This window comes from Notamacropus eugenii, chromosome 1 (assembly GCF_028372415.1).
Source record: "Notamacropus eugenii isolate mMacEug1 chromosome 1, mMacEug1.pri_v2, whole genome shotgun sequence".
Taxonomy (NCBI): domain Eukaryota; kingdom Metazoa; phylum Chordata; class Mammalia; order Diprotodontia; family Macropodidae; genus Notamacropus; species Notamacropus eugenii.
Genome location: NC_092872.1, coordinates 172,936,190 through 172,962,960, shown reverse-complemented (window position 1 = coordinate 172,962,960; position 26,771 = coordinate 172,936,190). Strand labels below are relative to the sequence as shown.

Genomic DNA, 26,771 nt, shown 5'->3' with positions numbered 1-26,771 from the left:
ATGGAGAATATTGGATTTTCTAAATAAAACTTCTCTTCCATAAGACCACTCTCCCTGGATACCTGAGTTTCAGGTATCCAGGGCTTGTGGACGGTCAGTTGGTTCCCCCCCATCCCTTACCAGCTACCAGCTTTCTTTGTGAAAGTGCTGTGGGCTGTAGACGAAACCTGGAAGTCACTCAAATCTCCCCTTTGTTTGTTGTACAGTTGCCACATCAACACTACCAGCTCCTGCTTCTCCCCCTCTCCTCTTTTCTAAAGCCACATCAGCAGTTAAGTTAGATATTAGATGAGGTAATTGTGTTGGGATAGGTGAAGATTTCCCTGGCTTTGTCTAGTTCTTCATGCTTAGATTGTGAGCCCGCTTCCCAGCCAATGGAGAGGTGGGATAGTGGAGATTCTCTACGTTAGGGTATAAAATTGTGCTTCAGTTTCAGTAAGTGGCCTCCTTCCATCAGGTTCCCCCACCTGCTGGAAGGATGTCCCTTTCTCGAGAATTGTAATTAATCTTTTTCTTTCTGTTCTTATTGAGAAACCTCTTCATTTATTTAAGATTTTGAGTAAGGGTCTTTTTATCCCACACATGGGGAAAATGGGAGATAGAGGAGGGTTTGAGAGAAATATGATAAGCTCATTTTGGATAAGTTGAATTTCGGATGTCTAGTGGAGATTCAGTTCAAGATGTCTGAAAGGCAACTGGAGATCGAAATGATCAAAGACCTTGGACCTATAAACCTTGTGAGCTGGGAAGGAATCCCTGTGGAAAAGCAGGCTGGCAATTGATCCTGCAGGTACTGTCCTGAACCCTTTATATATCCCCTCACCTCCCAAAGAAAGCTCTTCTCACCAGTCTTTGCTAAATGATTCAACATCAGAAAATGAGATGATTTTATCAGAGGAAATGTCAATACAGAAGAGGTATCGTCATGTGTTTTACAATGTAAGGATCATGGGACCTTCCATCTGATCCATGCAGCTAAAATGCATCATGTCTTCCAAATGTCTTGTTTTATTGTAATGTTAATGTACGGTTAATGGTGGGTGGGGGGAAGAGTTAAAGATTTTTCCTGCCCATTAATAGATCTCAAAACCTTTTGTTAATTTCTATTGAGGCACTGAGTCAGAGGGTAGTGCCCTCAGGCTCTGAAAAGTATATAAACAGGCTGAGGTGAGGTTTTACTTTGGGGCTTACTCATTGGAAGTGTTTATTTGGTAACTGCTAAGGAGCCCCTCCCACCCCTTTGAAAACCCAGATGTTGGTGCTTCTCTCTGGTAACTACATGTATTTGTAATAGTCTGACAGCTGGATCTGTCTCTTGATCTATGATGTATATTTTGCTTATGGTCAGACAGTTGGAAGCATGTCTATTGGTCCTTATTTCTCTACTTGTATTTTCTCTCTTGGTGAATGTAATTAAAGTAATGTTGATCCCTCAAAAGTTGCTTTCCTTTTAGAAAAGCAGATCTAAGAACCTGTACAGCAGGCCCTCCTGTGTATGCTGGGGTCCTTGCTGCTACACTTATCTTCCCCTTTAGAATGTGAGCTAGAGGCTGAGCTAGGTGGCTCAGTGGATAGAGTATTGAAACTAGAGTTAGTATTAGTAAGACCTGAGTTCAAATCCTGTCTCAAGTCACTTGCTACCTGTGTGACCTTTGTCAAGTCACTTAACCCTGTTTGCCTCAGTTTCCTCATTTGTGAAATGAACTAGAGAAGGAAATAGTAAACTACTCCAGTATCTTTGCCAAGAAAACCCTACATGGGGTCATGACTGTTGTTGTTCATCCTTTCTTGTCAAAGAGGACCATGACATCATGGAGGTGATGCCATGACATGCAAATCAATTGGATTTAAGTGAGGCAGGACCATGCAAAGTCACCAGCCTCACTTTCTCCTCTGGAGTCATTGGTCCAGTGGCCAGATACACATCAGAAAGACTGGAGATGGCCCCAGATGCAGTGGAAGATCTTGACCTTTTAAAGCTAAGATATTTAGCAGTCTCAGTTTGACTGAGGCAACACCCAAATAGGGTCATGAGGATTCAAACTCACTGAAACAACAAATTATAGTTGTGACAGTCAGACAATAGTAACAACAATTATGAGAGTGGAAACTTGTCTTACTCTTCTTTTGTATCCCCAATGGTTTGCACATAGTAAGCAGTTAATAAATACTTTTTTCATTCATTCATTCAGTCAGTCAGTAAGCCAGTCTTGGATCTTCACGTTCATTTCTATAGAGTAATTCAGGGACCTTTGAGGGAATGATGATGACAAGACCACAAAAAAATATTGAAAAATATGTTCACTCAGTTCTGACTCCCAGCAGTCTCTCTACTGATTTAGAGCTAATTCACTAGAACTTGAGTGTCAGCATATTTAGGGGCAAATGGGGAAATGATGCTAAACATGAGCTATACTATAAACCACCAGTTCTCAACACCCTCCTTCACAAATCTCCAGGGGTCAGCTTTCAATTCCACCCATATCACTAATTACCAGCCTAGGGGAGTGGGTCTGACCTAATCACAGAAAAAGGGTGGAATTACAAGGTACTTGTTAAACATATATTTTAAAATTTATTTTGTTACGTATTTTCTAATTACATTTTTAAAAATTTAACATTCATTTTTTAAAATTTTGAGTTCCAAATTCTCTCCCTCTCTCTTGTCCAGCCCCCAGTTCTTGAGAGGGCAAATAGGATATTGATTATATATCTGAAGTCATACAAAATATATTTCCATATTAGCCATATTGCAAAAGAAAACACACATACACACAAACAAAGAACACAAAGTAAAAATAGTATGCTTCAATCTGCATTTGGAATTCATCACTTCTATCTCTGGAGGTGGTTAGCATTCTTTATCATGGGTTCCTTTGGGCTTGTCTTGGGTCATTGAATTGATCAGAACAGCTAAGTCCTTCATACTTGATCATCCTTACAATGTTTTCCTGGTTCTTCTCACTTCATTCTGTATCAGTTCACATAAGCCTTCCCAGGTTTTTCTGAAATCATTCTCCTCATCTTTTCTTATGGCATAGGGTGAGGAGGTATTTCAGAGTTGTTTTAATTTGCATTTCTCTAATAGTGATTTAAAGCACTTTTTCATTTGATAGTTTTGATTTCTTCTTCAGAAAATGGCTTGTTCATATCCTTTGACCACTTATATACTGGGAATTGCCTCTTATTTTTCTAAATTTGGCTCAGTTTCCTATATATTTGAGAAATGGAGCCTTTATCAGATAAAGGTAGTACAAAATTTCACACCCCCAGGTTCCTGTTTTCCTTCTAATTTTGACTGCATTAGTTTGTTTGTTTTTAATTTGATGTAATCAAAATTATCTATTTTACTTCTCTTGATCCTTTGTATCTCTTCTTTGGTCATAAACTCTTTCCTTATCCATAAATCTGCTATACTGGCAACAGGATAAGGGTAGCCATAGGGACTTGACCTGTGCTATCCCTGGTTCAGGGAATCCCCTAGATAAAGAAACTCTTTGTAATAATTCAGATCAGTACCCTCTCTGTTGCCCCACACTCTTAAAAATTGCCTGGAATACTGACAGTTTAATTGACTTGCCACATGGGTCATTGAAACCAGGTCTTCTTAATTTCAAATCTAGTTCTCTATCCAGTAGGTAACCTCCACCATCAGGACTACATCTTAATATTCCCTTATACCTCAAGGCAGGGAGTAGCAATTTACAAGTACAGACAACTGTACACTCTCTTTTTCAACTGCTACATTTTTAGAATTTCTAAAATTCTAGATATCAAATTTTTAAAATATTATTTTATTTTTAATTTATAGAATAAAATAAGAATTTCCATAATAAAGTATAATAAAAGATGCACATGAAACTGCAAATCTATTATGAACCACTTGCTATTTCTTTTAAACATATAATAAAATTGTCATGTAAATTTTTTCTTCCCTTCCTCACCCACTCTAAAGATGGCTACCATTAACACAAATGTGTGTGTGTGTGTGTGTGTGTGTGTGTGTGTGTGTGTGTGTGTGTGTGTGTGTAAAATCATTCCATACATGCTTCTATTTGGTTCTTTCTCTGGATGCAGATAGTCTTTTCTCATATGTCCTTTGTAATTAATTTGGGTATTTATAATAGTCAAAATGACTTATTTGCTTAAAGTTGTTCTTAAAACAATATTGCCTTAAATGTATACAGCATTCTTTTGGTTCATAAGGACATATGCAGTATCTTTGGAAGCTTGATTTCTTCCCTGAGGCACTGGAAAATTATTATCTTTGACATTGTATTCAAATAGGAAAATTGTTAGCCTTGACTTTGTATTCAGATATAGATGCCTGTCCTCCAGCTGGGGGCATGCTTTCAGCTTCCCTAGAATGGTGCTAGAAACTCCATTTCTACTACATCCCAGTTATCTAGGGCCTGGAAGTATATTTTCACATTATCATGTAATTCATTCAAATGTTATTAACTGCAGAAGGTAGAATTTTGAGAAGACAGACCTACCACCTCTCTAGCTCTATGACCCTGGCCAAGCACTTGTTTCTAGGTCTCACTTTTCCTCTCCATAAAATGAGGGGGTTAGATTAGATGGTATCATAAACTCTACATATCTTTGTTACTTCTCTAGCATCTAGAAGGTTTCATCTACATGAAGACATGCTGAAAACAAGGGCTGGATATTCTGGCATGTTGAGCAGTGCTCCTAGATACTTGTTCTTAATGATCCAGTGGCAGAACTAAGGGCTGGGGCATTGCTGGACAGAGTCCAGCTCAGCTCCATTTCCCACTCAGAATTCACCCTGCTAGTTCGGGAGCAAAGTCATCCACTTGGCTTCTGTTCTAATCCTATCAGTTAATGTTGCTAAGTATTGCCAATGTTCTGCCACCTTTCTCTCATAGTTGGCTCCATTTTAGAAGTGAATGAGAAGGGCTCTGAACACACATGTACACACTTATTGAAATATAGGAATGAAAGAAAACCAGTTGCTGAATTAGGCCACATTGTCCCGTGTCAGACTACATTAGCATTTGGAGGATTTCTAGGAAGTAGAAACCAAATTTTCTGTTGTAGAAGCTAAGAACATATCCATCTTGAGGTATGATGGTGAACATGATGCATCACCTGATTTGAGTAGAAATGTTCATGAGAAGCCCTTTCTTTATCAAAAAATAATAGAAATCATCAAATCTATTTCTTAATTTGTAGCTAATTTCATAGAACCAACCCCTGAGATCAGAGCTGGAAGGAATCACAGAGGCTATTTTCTCTCTCTTTCACTCAAAGCATTAACTTCCACAGCAATATCCTCAACAAGTTATCATCCAGACTTTTTTGAATTCCTCTAGAAATGATAAACTCACAACCTATCGAGACAACCCATTCCATTTCAGACAGCACTAATTTTAGGAAGCTTTTATTTATGTTAAGCTTAAATCTGCTTTTCTATAAGCAGATTTTAACTTATTTATCCTGGTTCCATCACATCCTTCCCCTTCTGTGGTCCAGCCATATTAGCTTCCTTGTTATTTCTTACATCTGGTGTTTCATCTCACATTTCTGTGTCTTCGCACTAATTATCCTTTATGCCTGAAATGAACTCTTCTTCAGCTCCACCTCTTGGAATCCCTGGTTTCCTTCAAGACTGGGTTCAAGCATTACCTTCTCTATGAAGCTTTCATGATCCCCCTCCAAATATCCTATGATCCACTGCCTAAAACAATGGTGCCCTATAACTCTAGGGGACCACAGAATTGTTGGAAGAGGTCCTCAAATTCACCAATCAAATCTTAAATACAAGTGAACTCTGACAAAACCGCCGAATGCAGTTGTGTGATCAATCTCCCTCTGCATCAAGATATGCCTGGGTTAAAAGGCCTTTTGGTAAGAATGAGCAATGCCCTATACCCAGATTTGTTATTTAAAAAAAAAGAACTAGGAGGATCAATTATTTTCATGTGATAATATTTTAAAATGTGTCTTCGGACAAGTGAACTCAATTTCTAGCTACATGTTCTTTCTGAGTATTCAGTATTCCTCATAAAGTTGAAAGGAAATCTGGTGCTTTTCCCCCACAAGTGCTTATGAAAGGAAATTTTTTGCCCTTTCTTAAAATTTAAATGAAATAAGGTGGATATGAAACCAGATTCAAGATGGAAACCTTAATCCTTTCAGCCATCTTTTTCATCTATGAAAGCTGCCCAATACTACCACTAAATGATGCAACATAATAATAAAGAAGCAGATAAAGATAGCATCTAGCATGTTATGCATTATGTCTTTCAAATGTTTATAGATGCTATTGTAATAAACAAAAGATATTTTCATTTTAAAAGTGTTACTCAACCATGGTGCTTTTTATCAATAAATTAATGTTTAGCTATTATTCTGTGAGTGAGAGATCTATGAATTTTCTTATTTAAGATGATATGATGCCAGAAAGATCCTTACTTTGACACAGATTTTGACTCAGAAAGAGTCAGTCATCTAATATAATCATCCCATTTTATGAGAAAGTTAACAGACTGTTCATATAATAGCCCAGAATCACAGAGATAGGTTTATTGGAGAGAAGAGAGAAAAAGAGATCAGTTGAATCCCCCAAATCCCTGCTCAGGAGAAGATAGTCTTTAAAGATTTGATGTAGAAATAAAGGCAGATGCTCCCTCACTTAGCTGATCTGGCAGAGAATCAAGGTATAGTTTTAGAGAAAAGTATTTCCTTTAACACTCTAGTACTTTGTCTTTTTCTCTAGTAAAGAATCTCTTCCTGCCTCTTAATTAATGAAAAAGACAGCAAAATCTCCCTTTTCTAGCTGCACTGCTCAGCAAATTCTCCTTTCCCCCTTGTATACTCTCTTACCATTCTATAAAGTGGACAGAAGGAGATAAAAAGGTCTGCCAACAGCATTAAAGGCTCTATAAAAATCCCATGACTGTCTTTCCAATCAGAAGGGAATAATTTTACCTTCCCTTAAGCTGACTCATTTATTCCAAGCTTCTTTCTCTCATCAGATAACTGGGTGTTTAGTGATTAATTTGAACCTACTGTCTATTCACTTGATTCCTTTATTAATCCTTCAGGGTCCCTGTAGATTTTACAATCTGGTTATGGACATAAGGCTCTTGTTTTTGCTTTAGGCTTGTTTGCTTTTGTCCAAACTTATGATTTTATCATTATGAGGAACTTCCATCATGGAAACTTTCTCCATCAGAACTGTCAATTCACTTGTAATTTATGGTTTTGGAGAGAAGAACCTAGAGGAACATAGAGAAACTGAGAGGTTAAATGACTTGACTGTCTCACAGTTAGTATGTGTCAGAAGCAAGCTTGGAACCCAGGCATTTTTGGTTCCCATGCTGGTCCTTTACACACCAGGTCACTCTGCCACATTACATTCTTTTAAATGGAAAACTTCCCTTTTTGTAATATAACTTGAGTACTAAAGTCCATTGATATGGGACTCTCTCCTTCTTGGTTTGCTCAGTGTCTTGAATCTGCATGAGAAATGGGGTGGCACTGTTGAGAATGGGAGCAAAGAGAGATCAAGTCTCTTTAGTCTCTTTGGGGTTGTGTTTGATTTCCAGCTTTGAAAGTGAAGACATGATGCCAACCTCTTCGCCTCAAATTGAATTCTGGAGTGGGAAAACTAACAAAAAGTCAGGGTAAAACAATTTTCCAGTCCAATACAGCTTTAGGAGGTCAGCAGGAAAGGTCTGTCTCAGAGAGTAGTGGTTGTTTGGGAGTGCAGTGTAGGTAGTACAGGTGGTACCTTGGGAGCAGCTGCATCAGTAAGGCAGTGACTGGGAATTCTCATAACACAGATGGTAGGAGGATAAGACAAGTGATCAGAATGAAATTACAGGGGACACTTTGCTGGCACTGGGTGTAGGACCCTATTGCATTGTCATGCACAGTTTGGGTTGTGATTCCAGGGTGAAGAGGAACACTACTACACTGGCACTTGTGATTGCGAGGGAAGCAGGAGCCCTGGTCACAATTCCAGGGTGGAGAGGAATGCTTGTGGTCACTCAAGTGGGGGCCCTGGTCAAGGGCAGAAAGGAGCACTATAGCTTGGACTGAGGGGGTGGGGAAGAGCAAGTTGCCAGAGAGAATGAGAGTGCTCATGGCCACAAGGATGCAGGGGCCCTAATTTAGGGCCACAGCACAGACCAGGAGAAGTGAACACATCTTTCCTTAGAGCATACCACTAAAAGAACTGAAAACTTTCAAACTCCTAGAACCAGCACTGAAAACAACAGCACAAGAAAACCTGAAACTTGGAACAGGGCCCCTTTCACACCAGAGGCAGAGACCAATTTTAACATAAAATTAAAAGTCAAAACAGACTGGAAAAATGAGCAAACAGCAAAAAAAGAATCTAACTATAGAAAGTTACTATGGAGACAGGAAAGATCAAGACACAAACCCAAAAGAAGACAATGAAATCAAAGTAACCATATGCAAAGCTTCAAAAAAAATGTGATTTGGACACAAACTCAAAAATAATTTCTGGAAGAACTCAAAAAGAATTTAAAAAAATCAAATAAGAAAAGTAGAGGTGGAAATGAAAGTAATACAGGAAAATTATAAAAAAGAACCAACAACTTGATCAAAGAAGCAGAAAAAAATAATGAAGAAAATAACTCCCTAAGAAACAGAATTGGTCAAATAGTAAAAAAAAAAAAAAAAAAAAAAAAGACACAAAAATCTATTGAAGAGAGGAACTCTTTAAAAAGTAAAATTGGTCAAATGGAAAAAAAGATGCGAAATTCACTGAAGAAAAGAGTTTCTTAAAAAGTGGAAGAAAAGTCCTTAAAAATTAAAATTAGGCAAGTACAAGCTAATGACTCCAGAAATAATTCAAGAAATAACAAAACAAAGTCAAAACCATGAAAAAAAATAGAAGAAAATGTGAAATATCTTATTGGAAAAACATCTAATCTGGAAAATAGATTGAGGAGAGATAATTTAAAAATTGAACAACCTGAAAGCAATTATTGAAAAAAGAGCCTAGATATCACAGTTACAAGATGATACTTTTAACTACTAAGAACCTCATCATTATTACAGCAGATAGAAAGATTACACATAGACAGAGGGTACAGGAGTGAGTTAACTATGATGGGATGGTTTTAAACAAATAAAATTAAAGAGTGTTAAAGAGGAATGCAATGGGAGAAAGAGAAAGGAATGAAAGAATGGAGCAAATTTTCTCACATAAAAGAGGCACCATAAGAAGAGCTTTTACAATGGAGGGAAAGATGGGGATGGGGAGTAATAGGCAATAGGTGAAACCAGTTCTCATTGAAATTGGCTCAAAGAGGAACTAACATACACACTCAGTTGGGTATATGAATGAATCTATCTTATCCAATAGGGAAGTAGGAGGGGAAGAGGATGAAAGAAGAGAGGAACCAATAGAGGGAAGGGTGAAATGAAAGAGACAGTGGTCAGAAGCAAAACAGACTTTTGAGGAGGGACAGAATAAAGGGGGAGAGGGAGGGAAGCAAGAAGAGGGGGGAGAGAGAGAGAGAAAGAGAGAGAGGGAGGATAAACAATGGAAAATATTAAGATGGAAAGAAATACATATTTAGTAACTGTGAATATGAATGGGATGAACTCACCTGTAAAACAGAAGTGAATACCAGAACAGATTAAAAACCACAATTCAACAACATGTTGTTTATGAGAAACACACTGGAAGCAGAGAGATACACAGAGTAAAGGTAAGGGGCTGGAGCAGAATTTATTATTCTTCAGCTAAAGTTAAAAAAAAAAACAAACACAAGGGTAGCAATCATGATCTCCAACGAAGCAAAAGCTAAAATAGATTTAATTAAAAGAGATAAGCAGCGAAACTATGTCTTACTAAAAGGTACTGAAGACAATGAATTAATAGTAGTATTAAACACATACGCACCAAATGGTATAGCATCCAGATTCTTAAAGGAAAAATTAAATGAATTACAGAAGAAAATAGAGAGTAAAACTACATTAATAAGGGACTTCAACTTTCTCCTTTCAGAACTGTAGGTCACAAGTGGACTTAGAAAACCACAAATTAACATAATCAAGGTGATGTGGAAAAATTGGGACACTTACTTTTGGTGCAGTTGTGAACTAATCCAATTGCATTTTGGAGAACAATTTGTACCTATGCCCAAAGGACTAAAAAACTATGCTTACTTAACCCTTTGACCCAACAATCCCGCTACTAGGCTTGTATCCCAAAGAGGTTAAAAAAAAAAGAAAAGTTTCAAAATGTACAAAAATATTTATAGCAACTCTTTTTTGGGGTACCAAAGAATTGGAAATTGAAGGAATACCCATCAATTGAGGAATGGCTGAACAAATTGTGGTATACTATTGTAGCAGAATATTATTGTGCTATATGAAATGACAAGCAGGATGGTTTCAGAAAAATCTGAGAAGACTTATATGTACTGCTGCAAAGTGAAATGAGCAGAAACAGAACAATGTACGTAATAACAGTAACATTGTACAATGATCAACCGTGAATGAATTAGCTATTCTCAGCAATTCAATGATCCAAGGCAATTATGAAGGACTTATGATGAAAAATGCTAAATACTTCCAGAGAAAGAACTAATGGAATCTGAATGCAGATTGAAGTATCCCTTTAAAAATTTCATTTTTCTTGTTTTCTTTGGGGAGAGACAATGTCTGTGTTCTCTTTTGCAATTTGGCTAATATGGACATATATTTTGCATGACTGTACTTGTATAATCTATATTGTCAAAGCTTGCCTTCTCAAGGAGAGGGAAGGGGAGGAAGGAAATTTGGAATTTATAAAAAACAAATGCTAACAATTTTTTACATGTAATTGAGAAAAAATAAAATAAAAGTATTACTTTAAAAAGTTTAGTTGAATCTTAAAATTATATCTAGACTAATAATATATAAGGGAGAAAACAGATATAATTCTAACCTAGTACCCACCTCTTTTAAAGAAGAGCAGAGTGGAGACCTCTGGTCCCAACCTCCTGCTTTCCCTCTTGGTAGGATCAAAGATGGCTTGGAGAAGGGTGGGAGGAGAATATGGTAGAGATGTCTGTTCTTATCTCCCTATGAGCTACATACAAAACTCCTCTACCAATAAGATATACATTTAAAAAACACATGAAGAACATAAAGCTTTAAACATATAAAATGCTTTTACATAATGTTTTCAAAAGAATTTTCTCAATTTTAAATGTATAATAAGTATGCCTTGAAAGCAGTAGTGTAAAACTTAAGCAGAAGTGGGTCCCTGCAGGCTGAATATTGACTTAGAAAATCACAAATGGACACTATCTATGTTGTGTTATGTTGTTGTTGCATTAAACAATTCCCAATTACATTTTAATCTGGTTCAGCTGCAGTCAGTATAGTGGAAGAGGGGGGAGACCTCATCCCAAGGAGTCTAGATCATACCCTCAAAGAGACCAATTCAGGAGGAGGAAAGGAAACAGGCAGGAGTTATATCACCAAGGAGAAATCAGTGTGATGGATCATCCCTGAGATTCAAGGAGCTATGACAAGTTAGTTACTGGGCCCTGGGAGATGAGGGCAACAACTACTGAACTATGTGCTAGGGAGTGGTGGCCTGGGGCAGGTCAAGGAAGTAAAGGTGGTTGTGTCAAAGATGAAGTGTGTGAGGCATGGTGCAGAACCAGTGGACAGCTGTGAAGTCTATGAGGACTTCTTCCAAAGAATTATTTTTACACGTTCTGTACTCTAGGACAAAGCCTGAATCATCTTTCCATAGTTTCAGCTCTGATCAGGCACCTCCTACAAACACACTCAGGTATCTTAACTTTCCTTTGTCCCTCCCAGCCCTGTTCCTGACCATATGATTTTCAGAATTACACCTCTACAGCTATCTCACTCTGGAGCTTCCCTAGGCACACTGAGCCTTCTCATTCTGGAACATCCTACCATCTTGGTGTGATGCTCACCATATTCCTGCATACCCCACATCCCCCTCTCCTCCCAGTGGTGAGTTCTTGGATCCTCTATTTTGTGAAAGAACCCCAACTAGCTTGCCTTCATTCCCCTCAGCCCTGTTTTTGACTTTCTGAACTTTAAAATCATGCCCCCATGTTAAGTACATTCATCTCTCCCAACCTACTCTCCCCTTTAGCTCCCTTTTATGTGTTGTCTTCCCCTATTAGAAGGTAAGATGTTTGAGAACAGGAATTGTCTCTTGTTTTGTTTGTATTCATATCCCTAGCATCCTGCATTGGTACATAATAAGTGCTTGATTTATCTTTCCTTCCTCCCTTCTTCCCTTCCTTCCTCCTTTCCTCTCTCCTTCCTTCCTTTCTTTCCTCCCTCCCTTCTTCCCTTCTTTCTTTTCTTCCTTCTGCCCCCCCTTTCTGCCTTCCTTCTTTCCTTCCCTCCTTCTTTCCTTTCTTCCTTCTCTTGTCCATTCCCTAAGTGACACTATAAAGTCACAAAACTTCATTTTCTTTTCCTCTTGTCTTTTCCCTTTCCCATTTAAATCAGTGACAGGGCTTTCATTCCTGAAGGCCTAATGGTTGCAAAAACAAGGTTTCTCAGACAAGAAAAGGATATGACCCAGGTACATGATTCATTAGATCACTGGCCAAATATTTTGACCAAATATTCCTTCCTGTTCCTGGAACTCAAGAAGACCAGAGTTCAAATATTAGTTATGTGACCCTGGGCAAGTAGCTTAACCCTCTTTGCCTCAGTTTCTTCATCTATAAAATGAGATGGAGAAGGAAATGGCAAACTGTATCTTTGCCAAAAAAGCCGGAAATAGGATCACAAAGAGTTGGACATGACTGAAATGACCAAACAACAACAACAACAAAATAATTTTTACTTTGTCCCAATTAATCTATATACCACTGTGGGTATATAAAAGCAAGCAAAATGGGATTTTTGTTGTTTTCTTTTTGGAGTTCAGTTTCCCAGGCTCACTGAAAACTTCTGAAGGCTTAATCTTCATTGAACCTTGATAGTTCACAGCTATGCTGAGTTATGTGGGTTGTGATGCCTTCTGGCTCCGAGTCTACTAGTTAAACTATATATACTGGAGGTAGGTATTTTACTTTGGGAGTTCACTCATGAGAAGGATCTTTTGATTTCCTGGTCAAGACTCTGAATAGCTTTATGTTCAGAACCCCCTGACTACCAGATATCTGTGCTCCCTCGATCCAGTGGTGTATGTAAAGTGCATAGCAATATTGCTTTACTCAGACAGTTGGAGCCCTGTCTGTTGGTCTTTGTGCTAATTTCTCTGCTTGTATTTTCTCCAAGTTCAAGGCCTTTCCCATGAACTAGTGAATGTAATTAAAAGTAGGATTGTTAACCCCTTTTTTGAGCAGTCTTTCCTTTAAAAGCAGATCAAAGAACTTTTGCTATCAGGTCATCTTGGGTGTGCAAGGGTGCTTGCTACTAAACGTAATGAGTAAGAAAAGTCTAAACATACTTCCTCTAGTCTAGCCAGTTGGCACAATTTTCCCATAGCATTCATAATTTAAACAATGTGGTACCAAACCAGGCATTTCCTTTTACCATGGCTCACCCTATTTACCTATAACCCAACGGCCTTTGCAAATAAACACTCATATAGTTCATGCGTCTTTGTATCATTTTTGGATTTTGTTCTCTTTTGGAGAGACCAATAGTATTCCTATTCACCCACAAAGTAGCCTTTGTGGTTCCACAGAATGATTTGTTATTTCTCCTTTGAGACTTTCTCTTCAGCATTTGTTGCTCTCTCGCAACTGATTAAAGTCACAGGCTTTGACTCTATTAGTAGTTAGAGTGACTTTTGTCTCACCCTGACCTGATTATCTTACTAAATTTTCTTGGAAGGTGTGGTGGTTTTCCTAAAAGGACTACACCCTAATTCTTCAAGGATGCCAAATCACCTTAGAAGGTTCTCAGTCATTCCCATGAAGCAACAGGGCACTTATGTATAAAAGACCCCCACACACAGGAAACAAAAGAGCAACCAACAACCCCCATGAGTTGCTCAGTTTTTTCTGGTATGATGCTAAAGTAAATATCAATTAAAATTTTACCAAGACATTTGTGGTGTGGTTCCAGACAATAATGAAAATGGTACTTATGTATTATTTAAGATTTACAAAGCACCTTCTTCATAACCACCACGTGAGATAAATAATGCACATATTATTGTCTTCTTTTTACAAATGAGGGGACTGAGTCTCAGCAAAATTAAATAACTTGCCCAAAGTCTCAGAGCTATTATATGCTGGATCTGGCATTTAAATTCATGTTTCTTCACTCCAAGCCCAGCATTTTTTCTACTGTATCAGTGATATAGAGGGCAGGGGAAAGTTAATGCCATAGAATCCTATTTTTAGAACTTGAAGGGACCTGAGAGGCTGTCTAATCCAACCCTCTCATTTTACAAATGAGAAAAATGAGGCCTAAGGAGGTTAAATGATTTAAGGAGATTAAGTGATTTAAGGTCACACAGGCAGTAAATGTCAGTACCACGATTTGAACCCATATCCTCTGATGTCAATATCAGCATTCTTTCCACCACACTTATTCTCTAAATAAAGGGTTCCAAAGGTCAAAGTTTGTGAGGTTAGTGAAGTTCAGTGTTATCTCTCTTCTGCTATGGCAAGTTGATTCAAAAACTCAACCAGCTGGTAGGAAAGAATGTCTAAAACAGAGGTGAGCAGAACTCCCGAATGGGCCTAAAACAGATTAAAATACAATTGGCAAATGTTTAACAAAATAAAGAAAAATATAACATAAATAATGTTAATTTCTTAAAGAATGTTTTTATTTTTTTCTCAATTACATGTAAAAACAATTTTTAACATTTTAAAAATAATTTTTGAGTTAGAAATTCTGTGCTTCCCTCTCTCCCCACTCCCAGAAAAGGCAAGCAATTGGATATAGATCATGCATTTGCTGTCATGTAAAACATATTTCCACGTTAGCCATGTTGAAAAAAAGAACATACATCAAAATAAAAACAAACAGAAAAGAAAAAAATAAATTTCCAAAGTATGCTTTGATAGGCATTCAGACTCCATCAGTTCTTTCTCTGGAGATAGAGCTTTTCATCATAAGTCCTTCATAATTGTCTTGGTTCACTGTATTGCTGAGAATAGCTAAGTCGTTCACAGTTGATCATCTTGCAATATTGCCGTTATGGCATACAATGATCTCCTAGCTTTGTTCACTTTACTCTGCATCAGTTTATGTAAGTCTTCTCAGGTTTTTCTGAAACCATCCTGCAAGTCATTTGTTTTGCACAATAGTATTCCATCACAGCCATAAATCACAACCTGATTAGCCATTTCCCAATTAATGGACAGATATCCCCTTGATTTCTAATTCCTTGCCACCACAAAAAAAGAACTGCTATAAATATTTTTGTACATATAAGACCTTTTCCTTTGATCCCTTTGGGATACCAATCTAATAGTGATATTTCTGGGTCAAAGGATACGTACAGTTTTATAGCCCTTTGGCCAAAGCTCCAAAGTGATCTTCAGAATAGTTGGACGTATCACGAAGGCAATATTCACAGCACCTATTAATATGCAGGTGTAGTTCTGATTCACAAAGTATAACAGACTCTCTATATAGAAGGCAGAAGAAAAACATTTATTCAGATACCAGAAAGCCAAATCTCAACACCAGAAAACCAAATCCATCATAGCAACAAAGAAATCCATCATAATAACCAAGAAGTCCATACACGCTATCAGGCCTTCCCATAAATGAACACCCTCATGCAAAATGCCCTTCTCTCACCCATAGCTATCTGCCTGTTTTCTCTCTCTCTCTCCCCCAAATCTGACTGGTCTCTCACTTCCTCTCAGCTCTGCTCTACCCTTCCTGTTCTACCCATTCAGCAAGCTCCTCCCACCATAGACTCATGTGACTCAGGCTTCCATGTGACTCAAGCAGATCACATGGACCTATTAATGGATGGTAAAGATCTTCCCAATATGCAAAAATACATTAACAATACATTGCATCAGTTCACAACTCCACCAAGAGTGCATTAGCATCAAAATTTTTCCATATCCCTTAGGTAATGTTAATTTGTGGTTTCCTAAGTCCAGCTGTGGCCTGCAGGGATCTTTTTCTATTTGAGTTTGATTCCACGGGTCTAGAGTACTGTTTGTCTGAAAAACAAAAAGATCGGTACTAAAAATTTAACAGGAGTTGAGTTCATCTAACTCCTATTGAAATGGCAGCCAAAAAAATAAATAAATAGTGACACAATAGTCTGTCCTAGTCAGATCACATCTGCTGTAATGTTCAGTTTTAAGTACCACATTTTAAAATTATTGAAAAACTGGGAAATGGGCAGAGGAGGACTATAGAATGGTGAAAGATCCTGAGATGCCATGTGAAGATGGTTTGAAGTGACTCAAGATCCCTATCCTGGAGAAGAGTAGTTTTGGGTGTAGGGATAAGAGAATAGAATAGTTGCCTTAAAATATTTGAGTGCAGGAGAGGGATTGACCTTGTTTTATTTGATATTTGTATTCCCTGTTAGAGTTGCTATGTGGTACAGTAGATAGAGTGCCTTGCTTGAGGTCAGGAAGACTCATCCTCATGAGTTCAAATCTGGCCTCGGATACTTCCTAGCTATGGATAAGTCACTTAACCTCAATTTGTCTTAATCCACAGGAGAAGAAATGACAAGCCACTCCAGTATCTTTCCCAAGAAAATCTCAAAGCACTGCTGTGCTATAAGGGTCATGAAGTCACAGCTGAATAACAACAACATACCTCTCACCCCTCCCAACACATTTCTCTTCTCTAGAAGTCAGAGCTCTACAATGTCCCTTCTAACATACAATGTTATGTGCCTTTAGTAATACTATTGCCTTTACCAGGAATGCCCTCTTATTTCATCTGTCCTTGGTAGATCTTAATGGATCTTCCAAGGCCTAGCTGAACTCCCTCCCCAACTCTGGCCCACATTATTCACTTTTTTGAATCCCTAAAGAACATGTTGTCTGTTCTACACAACTTAGAAGTCAACAATCCACCTCCAGATTGTTCTCTGATTGCTTTGGCATTCAAGTCTTATCTTTCAACTCAGGTACAAGTTTCTCCAGGCAAGGCTGTACCTTCTGTTTATTTTACATCTACCCATAGCACCTAGTACAATATGAACATCCAGTTAGCACTTGGTACTATACATGTTTTTCAGTTGACTGAATACAATGGAGACATATAAAAGTGTCTATTTACAGGAATGCCACAAGGTTTTCAAGAATATGAATCAATGCTAACTGACTGGCAAACCTCCTCCATGGAATTCCCCAGATGGAAATGATCAGCTTTTTATCTATAAGTTAAAAGCAGATAAAGACTAAGGGATGACAGAAATATAGACCTTTTATCAAAAGGAAAAGCTCCATTTCCCTCTTTTAGGGAATCTGAGTTCAATTAAATCAGAGGGTTTCTTCAACCTTGGCAGCAAATTTAGAGAAACAGCCAATTTAAAGAAAAGGGCTAAAGAATAATTTTGTTTGCTTCTCCAGCCCACAAGTTAGCAGTTTGGCTAGTGAGAATTATGCTTGATCATGGGAAGAGAGAGAACAGAACAGGAGAGAGGTAGAGGAAGAACCAGAAAAGCTAACTTTTAATCAAAGATGCTACTATCCATTAGCACTGAGATTGTTACCAGGGTCTAGAAGAGTAGTCTTCTTAGTTACTTCACATATCTCCCTTTCCATTCTTTCCCCCTTGTTCCATCTCAAGGTTGACTTTAAAACTTTAGATCACACAGTGTTTTCAGTCAACTTAATCTCCACCTATAGGAAGGCAAGGCAATAAGCATTTATTAAGAGTTTATGATAAGCCACATACTGTGCTAAGCACTGAGAATACATATACAAGCAAAAACAGTTTCTCATCTCAATGAACCTACATTAGCTGAGGAAGGGAGAAAGACAACACATAAAAGGGAGATGAAAAGGTAGGAGGAGGTGGGAAGAGTTCCTATGTGGGAGCTTGGCGCTGAAGTCTAAAGTGTCAGAAGTACAAACAGAAACATGGCCAATCTGGCCCCATTCCTCAAATGGAGACCCTTGGAAGGAACACACCAGTTGGAGAAGAGGGCTGGCATGATGGAGTGATGTTTCCAGGTGAGAAGGCCCCAGGTGCTGATAGGAGTTCCAGAGTGAGAGGGCAGGTAAGACATGGTGGAAAAGTCAGAAGCATAGCAGAGAAGAAAAAGTGGTAAGAGAACTGTTATTTCTTGCCCAGCTGCTCAGAGACCTCTGTGTAATTGGCATGTAGCTGAAGTCCTCAAAATTGTTTCCTGAAACTTGAACACACTTATGTTGGACGAAGAGTTTCACTATACCTCAGATATAGAATGTTAGAGGTGGGAGGGACCATTGAAATCATTTCATGCCACCCCTTATTTTATGACTTTGGAAGGAAGTCTAGGAGGGTGAGGCAGATTCTATACATTTTTGAATGCATTTGGAATACTCTATTTATGAATGCAAATTGTTAAGCCCTCTAAAATAAAAATCTGCTCATGACAAAGAATAAACCCTTTATGAAGGAAAGGAGCTGCATTCAGTCTTTTATTCTCCCAAATGAATGTCCAAAAATATTTATCATGAAACATGATCACAAAACACTTTCTTCAATGTATACAATGATTACAACAATGCAAATGAAAAGAAAGAGAGAAAGGAAGGCAGGCAGGCAGGCAGGCAGGCAGGCAGGAAGGAAGGAAGGAAGGAAGGAAGGAAGGAAAGAAGGAAGGGAGGAAGGAAAGAAGGAAGGAAGGAAGGAAAGAAGGAAGGGAGGAAGGAAAGAAGGAAGGAAGGAAGGCAGGAAGGAAAGAAGGAAGGGAGGAAGGAAGGAAGGAAAGAAGGAAGGAAGGAAGGAAAGAAGGAAGGAAAGAAGGAAGGAAGGAAGGAAGGCAGGAAGGAAGGAAGGAAGGAAGGAAGGAAGGAAGGAAGGAAGGAAGGAAGGAAGGAAGGAAGGAAGGAAGGAAGGAAGGAAAGGAAGGAAGGAAGGAAGGAAGGAAGGAAGGAAGGAAGGAAGGAAGGAAGGGAGGAAGGAAGGGAAGAAGGAAGGAAGGGAGGAAGGAAGGAAGGAAGGAAGGAAGGAAGGAAAGAAGTTGAATGTTGTATTCTAAACAATCAATCTTGTCCTTGAGGAGGTGATAAAATCCACTGCATTCCCCTCTTTGCAGAGATGGGGGACAAATGTGGAACATGGTGCATACTGTCAGACTTGATTAATGTGTTCATTTTGATGAACTATTTCCTCCCTTTTTTTCCCCTTATTTTTTGTTACAAGGGATAGATCACTAGCTAGGTATGTGAGGAGGGATATATTCAGAAAGGAAGGTGATATAAAAAGCAAAAGATCGATGAAAATTTAAATTATCACCATAAGGATTTACTGCTAAATGTTTAACAATCAGCTTGGGTGGGTGGGTGATGTAAGTGCAGCATAATTAAAAATTTAATCTGCATTATTAACATTGTCTCCATCACTGTCTCTATCACTGTCTAGACAGTCACCAAACTATAAATAAAGCCCTAACTGTAGCTTACCCAAGAAAAAACAAATTACCTTGCATCTGTTATGTTTATATTTACAAACACACATCCATTTTGTATTTGTGGATAGAATGGAAACTTCTTAAAGTTAGTGCCTGTTTCAGTTTTGTCTTTGCATCTCCAGTGCCTAGCAAGGCGTCTGGAACAGAGAAGGTGTTTAATAAACAGATTGTTGGAACCACCATTAGAAGGGCACTAATTAGTATTGAAAAAAAAAATCCCACAACCCCTTTAAGCTTGGGTTTATTCCTTCTCATCTCCTTAGTTCATCTGTTCCACTGAAGCTTCTACTTACTTTAACACTGATAAATTCCCCTTCATCCAAGATCTCTTTTCTCACTAGTCTTCTTACATTCAGGTAAACTTTGCTTTATGTTGAGAACAGCTCATCCTTGGTCATTTTCTCCAGAGCTTTGTAACATTTTCTTACAAAGTGCTTACTACATGCCAGGCATTGTGCTAAATGCTGGGGATACAAAGAAAGCAAAAGACAGTTCTTCCTCACAGTCTCCCTCCTTCACCTATACCCTACTGTTTATTTGGATTCTTCATTATTCACGTTAATGTCCCTTCAAACACCCAGGCCTCCAAGTTTATCAGCCAATTCAGTTACCGTCACCTACATCTCTACTGTACTTCAGCTACCTACAGGGATGGTCATGCATTAAATCTCAACATCGTTCTGAATTGTCCCACTTTCATGATCTTGAATTCTGAAATATCTCTTTCTGATCATTAACTTCTTTAGTTTCATCATTGTCTTTATTTTTCCCTTAATTTTACTCTTTGAGGTCTATGATCTCAAGTTCATCCCTCTGTTCTCCCAATCAATTAATAAACATTTATTAAGTACCTACTGGGTATCAGGCAGTGTGCTATTTGACTCATTGTCTCCTATGCCGCCACCAACATGTACAGTTGATGCTGAGTACTATACTCCATTTTTATCCTTCATCCTATTGCAATTCAACCCTTACCAACCTTCAATTCCAGACCAGTTCCTCTCCTCTCCTTCTTTGTTTCTACAACCCAGTTCCTTAAAAATGTTGATCAGACCATGCTGGCCAGATCGACCAAAACTTCTCGTCATCTAATCTTAACTGGGTCCTGACTGATATGTTCTATTGTTTCTTGACTCCCATGCTCCCACACAGCAGCTGTTCCAAACCTCCTTTCTCAGCTCTCCTCCCCAACACTACCCCACTTATTGCTTGTAAATATTTAACCGCTAAGTCTCTAGGGGGGAATGTATTCATGACACTCTTTATCTGCATCTCCATTATTTTCTTAAGTCTGGAGCCAATCAACAAAGCAATAAATCTAACTCTCATTTATAGTTTACTGATTTCTGAGAAATAAACGTTTACATTTGCAATCTTTACACTGAAAATTTATCAATGACTGGTCCCTCGCACACTCCCCAAACTTACTCATTCTCGGAATAGAACTTTAATCTTATGTTTACTGGGAAAATCAAAATAATTCATTGCCGTACTTCCTCATCTCCTCTATTTCTCATCTCAAGACCTGTCCACAATCTTCGTTTATCTCTTCTTGTTACCTCTAGGCTCTGAGGAAGAAGCCATTTTCTTTGCGCTGGTTAATTTATCTCTCTGTAACCCATTTTTTCCCATTTCCTCTAGACTGATAGATCATTTCAACCTTCTTTCTCATCATTATTTTCTTCCTACAAACTGGCATCTTTCTGTTGTCTTGGTTCATCTCCGTCTTTAAATACCTTAACTAGACCCTGATATGCCCCTGAGATATTGTCCTATATCCCTCCTCTCTTTTACTGCCAAACTCTTAGAAAGTGCCACCTTTCCCCTACCCCCTCCTGCCTGTACTTCCTCACCATCTGCTCACTTTTAAAATCCTTTAAATTAGCTTTCAAAACCACCACCCAAGAAAATGGTCTTTCTAGAAGTAACCAGTGATCTAACTATTCATCTAATGGCCTTTTCTCAGTCCTAATCTTCTTGAGTTCTCTGAAACTTTGGACAATATTGGCTCCAGTGGTGGGGAACCTGAGGCCTCTAGGATACATGTGGTTTTCTAGGTCCTTGGGTATGGCCTTTTGACTGTGTCCAAGCTTTACAGAACAAATCCTTTTATTAAGGGGATTTGCTCTATGAAGTTTGGAATCAGTCAAAGGGCCACACTTGAGGACCTTGAGGGTCATATGTGGCCTTAAGGCCACAGGTTTCTCAGCCCTGGTTACCCTCTCTTTCCTCTTAGATCTTTCCTGTCCCTGGCTTTCACCTTTTCTGTTTTCCCTTTCCTAGTTCTTTTGTTTAATCATCATTTGTTCCTTACTTCCTGAACATGAATCTATCCCAAGACTCTCCTGAATTCTCATACCTCCCTTTCTCCCCTTGATGATCTCATCTACTGCCAAAATCATCATCTGTATGAACAGGATTTTAAATCTATTGTGATTTCTCTCCTGAACTGCATTCTAGCATCACTGGTAGTTTTTTGTACAACTTTACTTAGATATCCCAAACATAAATGTCATTATCATCACTCATTGGACTTTGCAGCATTATACAGAAATAAAACAAATCTATTTCCTTTCCAATTAGTGTGCCTACTCTTAGGATTAGTGACAGAAACCCACATGACTAAAATAATAAAAGCTACAGATACTTGTAGTTGGGAGACATATGACACTGGAAAAAGGAGAGATGAGAATATCTTGTCCACCATTTTGAATCTAAATGTGAATTTAAAAATTTTCCATCACCCAAAGGATAATTGTCGCAACATTTAAAGCTACTGAAATATAAACTAATTAGTTCTGGATTCTAGATTTCTGGGATAACCTGTATATATTACATAATGGCTACTTAGAAGTAGAATAGAAATTCAAGATACACAGGAGTGCAGAACTGGTTAATAGTCCAGAAAAGTTAAAATCTTAAAAGTGCATTAAGACACCTGAAATACCATAAAGACACACACGTGTGCATGCACACACACACACACACACATACACACACACTTCTGCTTTTGCTCAATTATTGTTCAGCTATTTTTAGATATGTCCAGCTCTTCATGATCCTGTTTGGGGTTCTCTTGGCAAAGGTACTAGAGTGATTTTCCATTTCTTTCTCCAGTTCTTCTTACAGAAGAAAAACTGAGGCCAACAGGGTTAAGTGACTTACCTAGGGTCACACTAATAAGTATCTGAGAACAAATTTGAACTCAAGTCTTCCTGACTCCAGGTCCAGCACTCTCTTTACTATTCCACCTAGTTGTCTCATATGTATATATGAATATATCCATGTGTGTGTATATATATATATATATATACATATATATATATGTGTGTGTGTGTGTGTGTGTGTGTATATGTATATATATATCTATATATACACAGACACATGTGTGTGTGTATATATATATATGATTTTTAATACATGCATATGTATATAAATGTGTGCAGCCCCTTGTCTCTACATGAAATATATTCTGGTTATCAGGACAGGATATAGTGAAGGACATGGTGACTGGGTCTTCAGAGGGACCCTGACGATGACCCTTCAAAAAAAGTGCAAATGGGTCAGTTTGTCTGGAACATAGAGTGGGGGAGGCAGAAGAATGTGGAATCTGGAAAGATAGGTTGGAGAAGTCAAGGGCCTTGAGAAGACTTCAAGGCCCTTGAGCAGGACACAACATGATCAGATCTGTGCTTTAGTAGTATCAATTTGGCAGTTCTATGAAGAATGGATTAGAAAAGAGAAGGAATGCAAAACAGGAAACAATTTTGGAGGCTACCCAACAAGTAGTCATTTGCTACCTTGCTCTTTATCCTCAGTTTGAGACTTTTAGATAATTGGGACCAAAAAAAAAAAAAAAGAAAAGAAAGAAAAGAATTTTCATAATTGGATATTCAAGAGAATCATAAGTATTGAAAGGAACCTTAGGACACCTCATCTCATCCCCTTCATTTTAGAGACAGAGACAATACTGCCCAGATAGGTTAAATAACTAGCCACCAGTCTAAGCTACTGCTCTCATTTAAATTAATTCTGAAAATTACTACCAAAAATCAATATCTTTCTAAACTTAACTCCTATAGTTTTTGAAGTCTTGGTCTTATAGTAATTACTGACAGACAGACAGAAAGATGTGCAGAAAGAAGGAAGATCAAAACTATGAAAGAACCTTAACTAGTTCGGTATTCTTTTTTCTCAAAGCGCTGAAACAGGGGAGAACTGGTAACTTATAGGGTATAATAATAGTTAGAGTTGAAATCTGTGAAGTCCTCTAAAGAGAGAAAATGCTCCTCCTGGATGACTAATAATGCAGAAAGTGCATTCAAAGTGCATTCCATTCAAAGTGGAAGTAGAATAAATACCTATTCCTGTAATAGAATGTGCATTCTAAGGCCATAATTAGTTTTCTTTGATAAAATTGCAACAATCTATAAAAGGTCATCATCAGAGAATCATGAGAGAAATTGCTTTGCTGGTACAGCACAAAGACCTGTGTTCACATCCCAGCTCTACCATGTACTATCTGTGAGATCTTGAACAAGTGAGTTCACATTTCCAAGCATGAGATCTTTTATTTGTAAAATGAAGCAGTTGGATTGGATGGTCACTAAAGTTCCTTCAAGTTGTGAGCCTATGATCTTAAGAATAGATGAAGGGGATTATGAAGAAATTTCTTTGCAAGTTGTAAAGTACTATACCAGTGTAAATCATTAATATCACCACCACTATCATCATTATCTCAGAATTATAGACAATTAGATTAGTGCTATAGTGGAAGGACAGGTAGGTGATACAGTGGATAGAGTGCCAGCTTGAAGTCAGGAGCACCTGAGTTCAAACATAGCCTAAGACACTGACTAGCTGTGTGATCCTGGGCAAGTCACTTAACCTTGTTTGCCTCAGTTCCTCGTCTTTATAATGAGGTTTTTAAATGAGAAGTATAAGATGTAAAATGAAGAGAAGGCAATGGCCAACCACTCCACTGTCTTTGCCAAGAAAACCTCAAATGGGGTCACAGAGAGTATGAAATGATTCAACAACAACATAGTGGAAGTCCACTGGATATGGAGTCAAAGAATAGGTTTGACACAAGTTCTACAATCTTACTGCTTATATTTTCTTGGGCAAGTTAGATTATTTAACTTCTCTAGGCTTCAGATGTTTCATCAGTGAAGTAAGGAAGGTAAACTAGGTCAAGAGTTCACCTTATTTTGTGTCATTGGTAGTCTAGTAAAGCCTATGGACCCCTTGGCAGAATACTTTTCTTCAATGCATAAAATAAGAACCCAAGATTACAAAGGAGAACAATTATCTTGAACTATAGTTATTGATTTTGTAAAGTTCATGAAGCCTAAGTTAAGAATCCTTGATTCCTAGGTGATTTCTAAGGTTGCTTCTAACCCTAAATCTTGTGATCCTATTTTACTGGCATGGACCCTGAAAGTACTTGTTGGCAGTTGAACCACTGGCTTGACTAAATTGCGAGACTCTTTTGGTAATATCACCTTAAAACTCTTTCTAAAAGCCAGGCAATAACCAGTGAGCCCTTGATCTCTGCATAGCTTTTCAAGATGCCAATTAGATGTCTTGTCCAGAGGTATCATGGGAAGCTCTTAAGGTTGAATCCCTCGTTACAGAAGCATGTACAAGGCAGGTGACCTGCTGCATTGCTTCTCAGGGAACACAGCCTGAGAGTGGGCAGATTACAAAAGAAACCAGAGACCAGACCTATGATTATTAGTGTAGTCTACAGTGAAGGCACATCACAAATAACAGGAAGTCATTTGTGCAAACTGAACATTCTAGTTAGACTAGCTTATAAGTAGCCATAAACATAACATGACCTACATAAATGTGAATTGTTAATATTGTTCTATACCTCTGGATTGCTGAGCCATTCTCTCTACTCTTTAACACTTGCCTCATTTTTTGCAAAGACAAAGAAAGGACATTAACAGCAACCATGGGACATCTATTCAGTTTTGGCTTTTTTCCCCAGTTTAATCTCCCGATAAATTTGTTCACTATGTTACACTGGGGATTCTTTTGCGTATAGGTTGGACTAAGTGGTCACTGAGGTCTCTTCCAACTCTCAGACTTTGTGATTCTCTGAAGGTAAGCTCTTTGAAGGCAAGGTTAACTTTTTGTTTTATCTTTGTGATTCTAGCGCCTCACATGGTGATAGTAGGTACTTGAAAAATACTAATTGGGTAGATTCCTCTCCCTTTTCTCTTCCTTTTTCCTAGTTGATCTATATACATTGAATTAATACTGAACATAATGCAAGTCTTGGAATCAGGGAGATCTGGACTCAAATCTGATACTTACTGCTCATGTGATCATAGACAAATTTTATAACATCTCTTGCCCTCAGGCTCTGTATCTATAAAAATGGAGATAATAATTCATGTGCTTGATGTGAACCTCTAGTGAGATCATGTATTAAAAACACTTTGCAAGCATTAAAGAACTATAGAGATATAAGCCATTTTTATTAACGTATCAAGTGCAATCAATAATACACAAGGATTCAAAACCTGCAGAATTAGTCATAAGAAAAAATCGGAGGCTTGCTGGTGAAGTGGAAAGGATATTGGATTGTAGACAGAGAATCAAGATTTATTACTAGCAGACTAGTTAACTGACATTAATATGTTGCTTTAAGGTCTGCAAAGCACTTTACAAATATTATCTCATTTTATCTTGTTGAGAACTTTGGAGGTGGGTGTTATTATTATACCCATTTCACAGATGAGGAAACTGATTAAGACAGAGGTCAAGTGACTTGCCTGGGGTCACACAACTAGTGTAGTGTTTAAAGCCAGATCGGAGCTCAGGTTTTCTTGACTCCTAGCAGTGTGACTCTGGGCAAGTCTGTTATCATGTATGAGATTCAATTTCACCTCATCTGCATGAGGGGCTTGTACTAGATGATGCCTGAGATCCCTCCCATCTCTAAATTGTAGACCCTAAATACATCCCAGTGAGGACTGTCAGGTTTTTGTGACAATTAACTTCATTGAAACACAAAGACCTGTTAAGAAAAAACAAGCTGCTAAAAGTGGTTTGCTTTTTTTTTTTTCAGCCAGTCCCTGGACACATTTTTCTTCCCAGAAGAAATAGTAGTTTCTAGCTGTGCGTCAACAACTGGCGTTAATGGGGGGGAAAGTGCAGGAAATTCTTGTGATCTTTTACATAG

At 38.1% G+C, this 26,771-nt stretch overlaps 2 long non-coding RNA genes across 2 annotated transcripts in view; one reads left to right on the top strand and one right to left on the bottom strand.

The window, feature by feature from the left end:
• The first annotated feature begins 265 nt into the window (after positions 1-265).
• The window catches only part of LOC140510482 (uncharacterized), a 55,312-nt gene continuing 28,806 nt past the window's right edge, over positions 266-26,771 (top strand). Inside the window, exon 1 of the long non-coding RNA XR_011969252.1 lies at positions 266-790. This is a non-coding gene — a long non-coding RNA (uncharacterized lncRNA). The remainder of the gene's footprint in view (positions 791-26,771) is intronic.
• LOC140510477 (uncharacterized) lies at positions 14,766-20,719 on the bottom strand. The gene is made up of 4 exons (XR_011969247.1): positions 20,553-20,719; positions 19,867-20,037; positions 17,666-17,795; positions 14,766-15,595 (listed from the first exon to the last, which is right to left on the bottom strand). It is a non-coding gene; the product is annotated as an uncharacterized lncRNA (long non-coding RNA).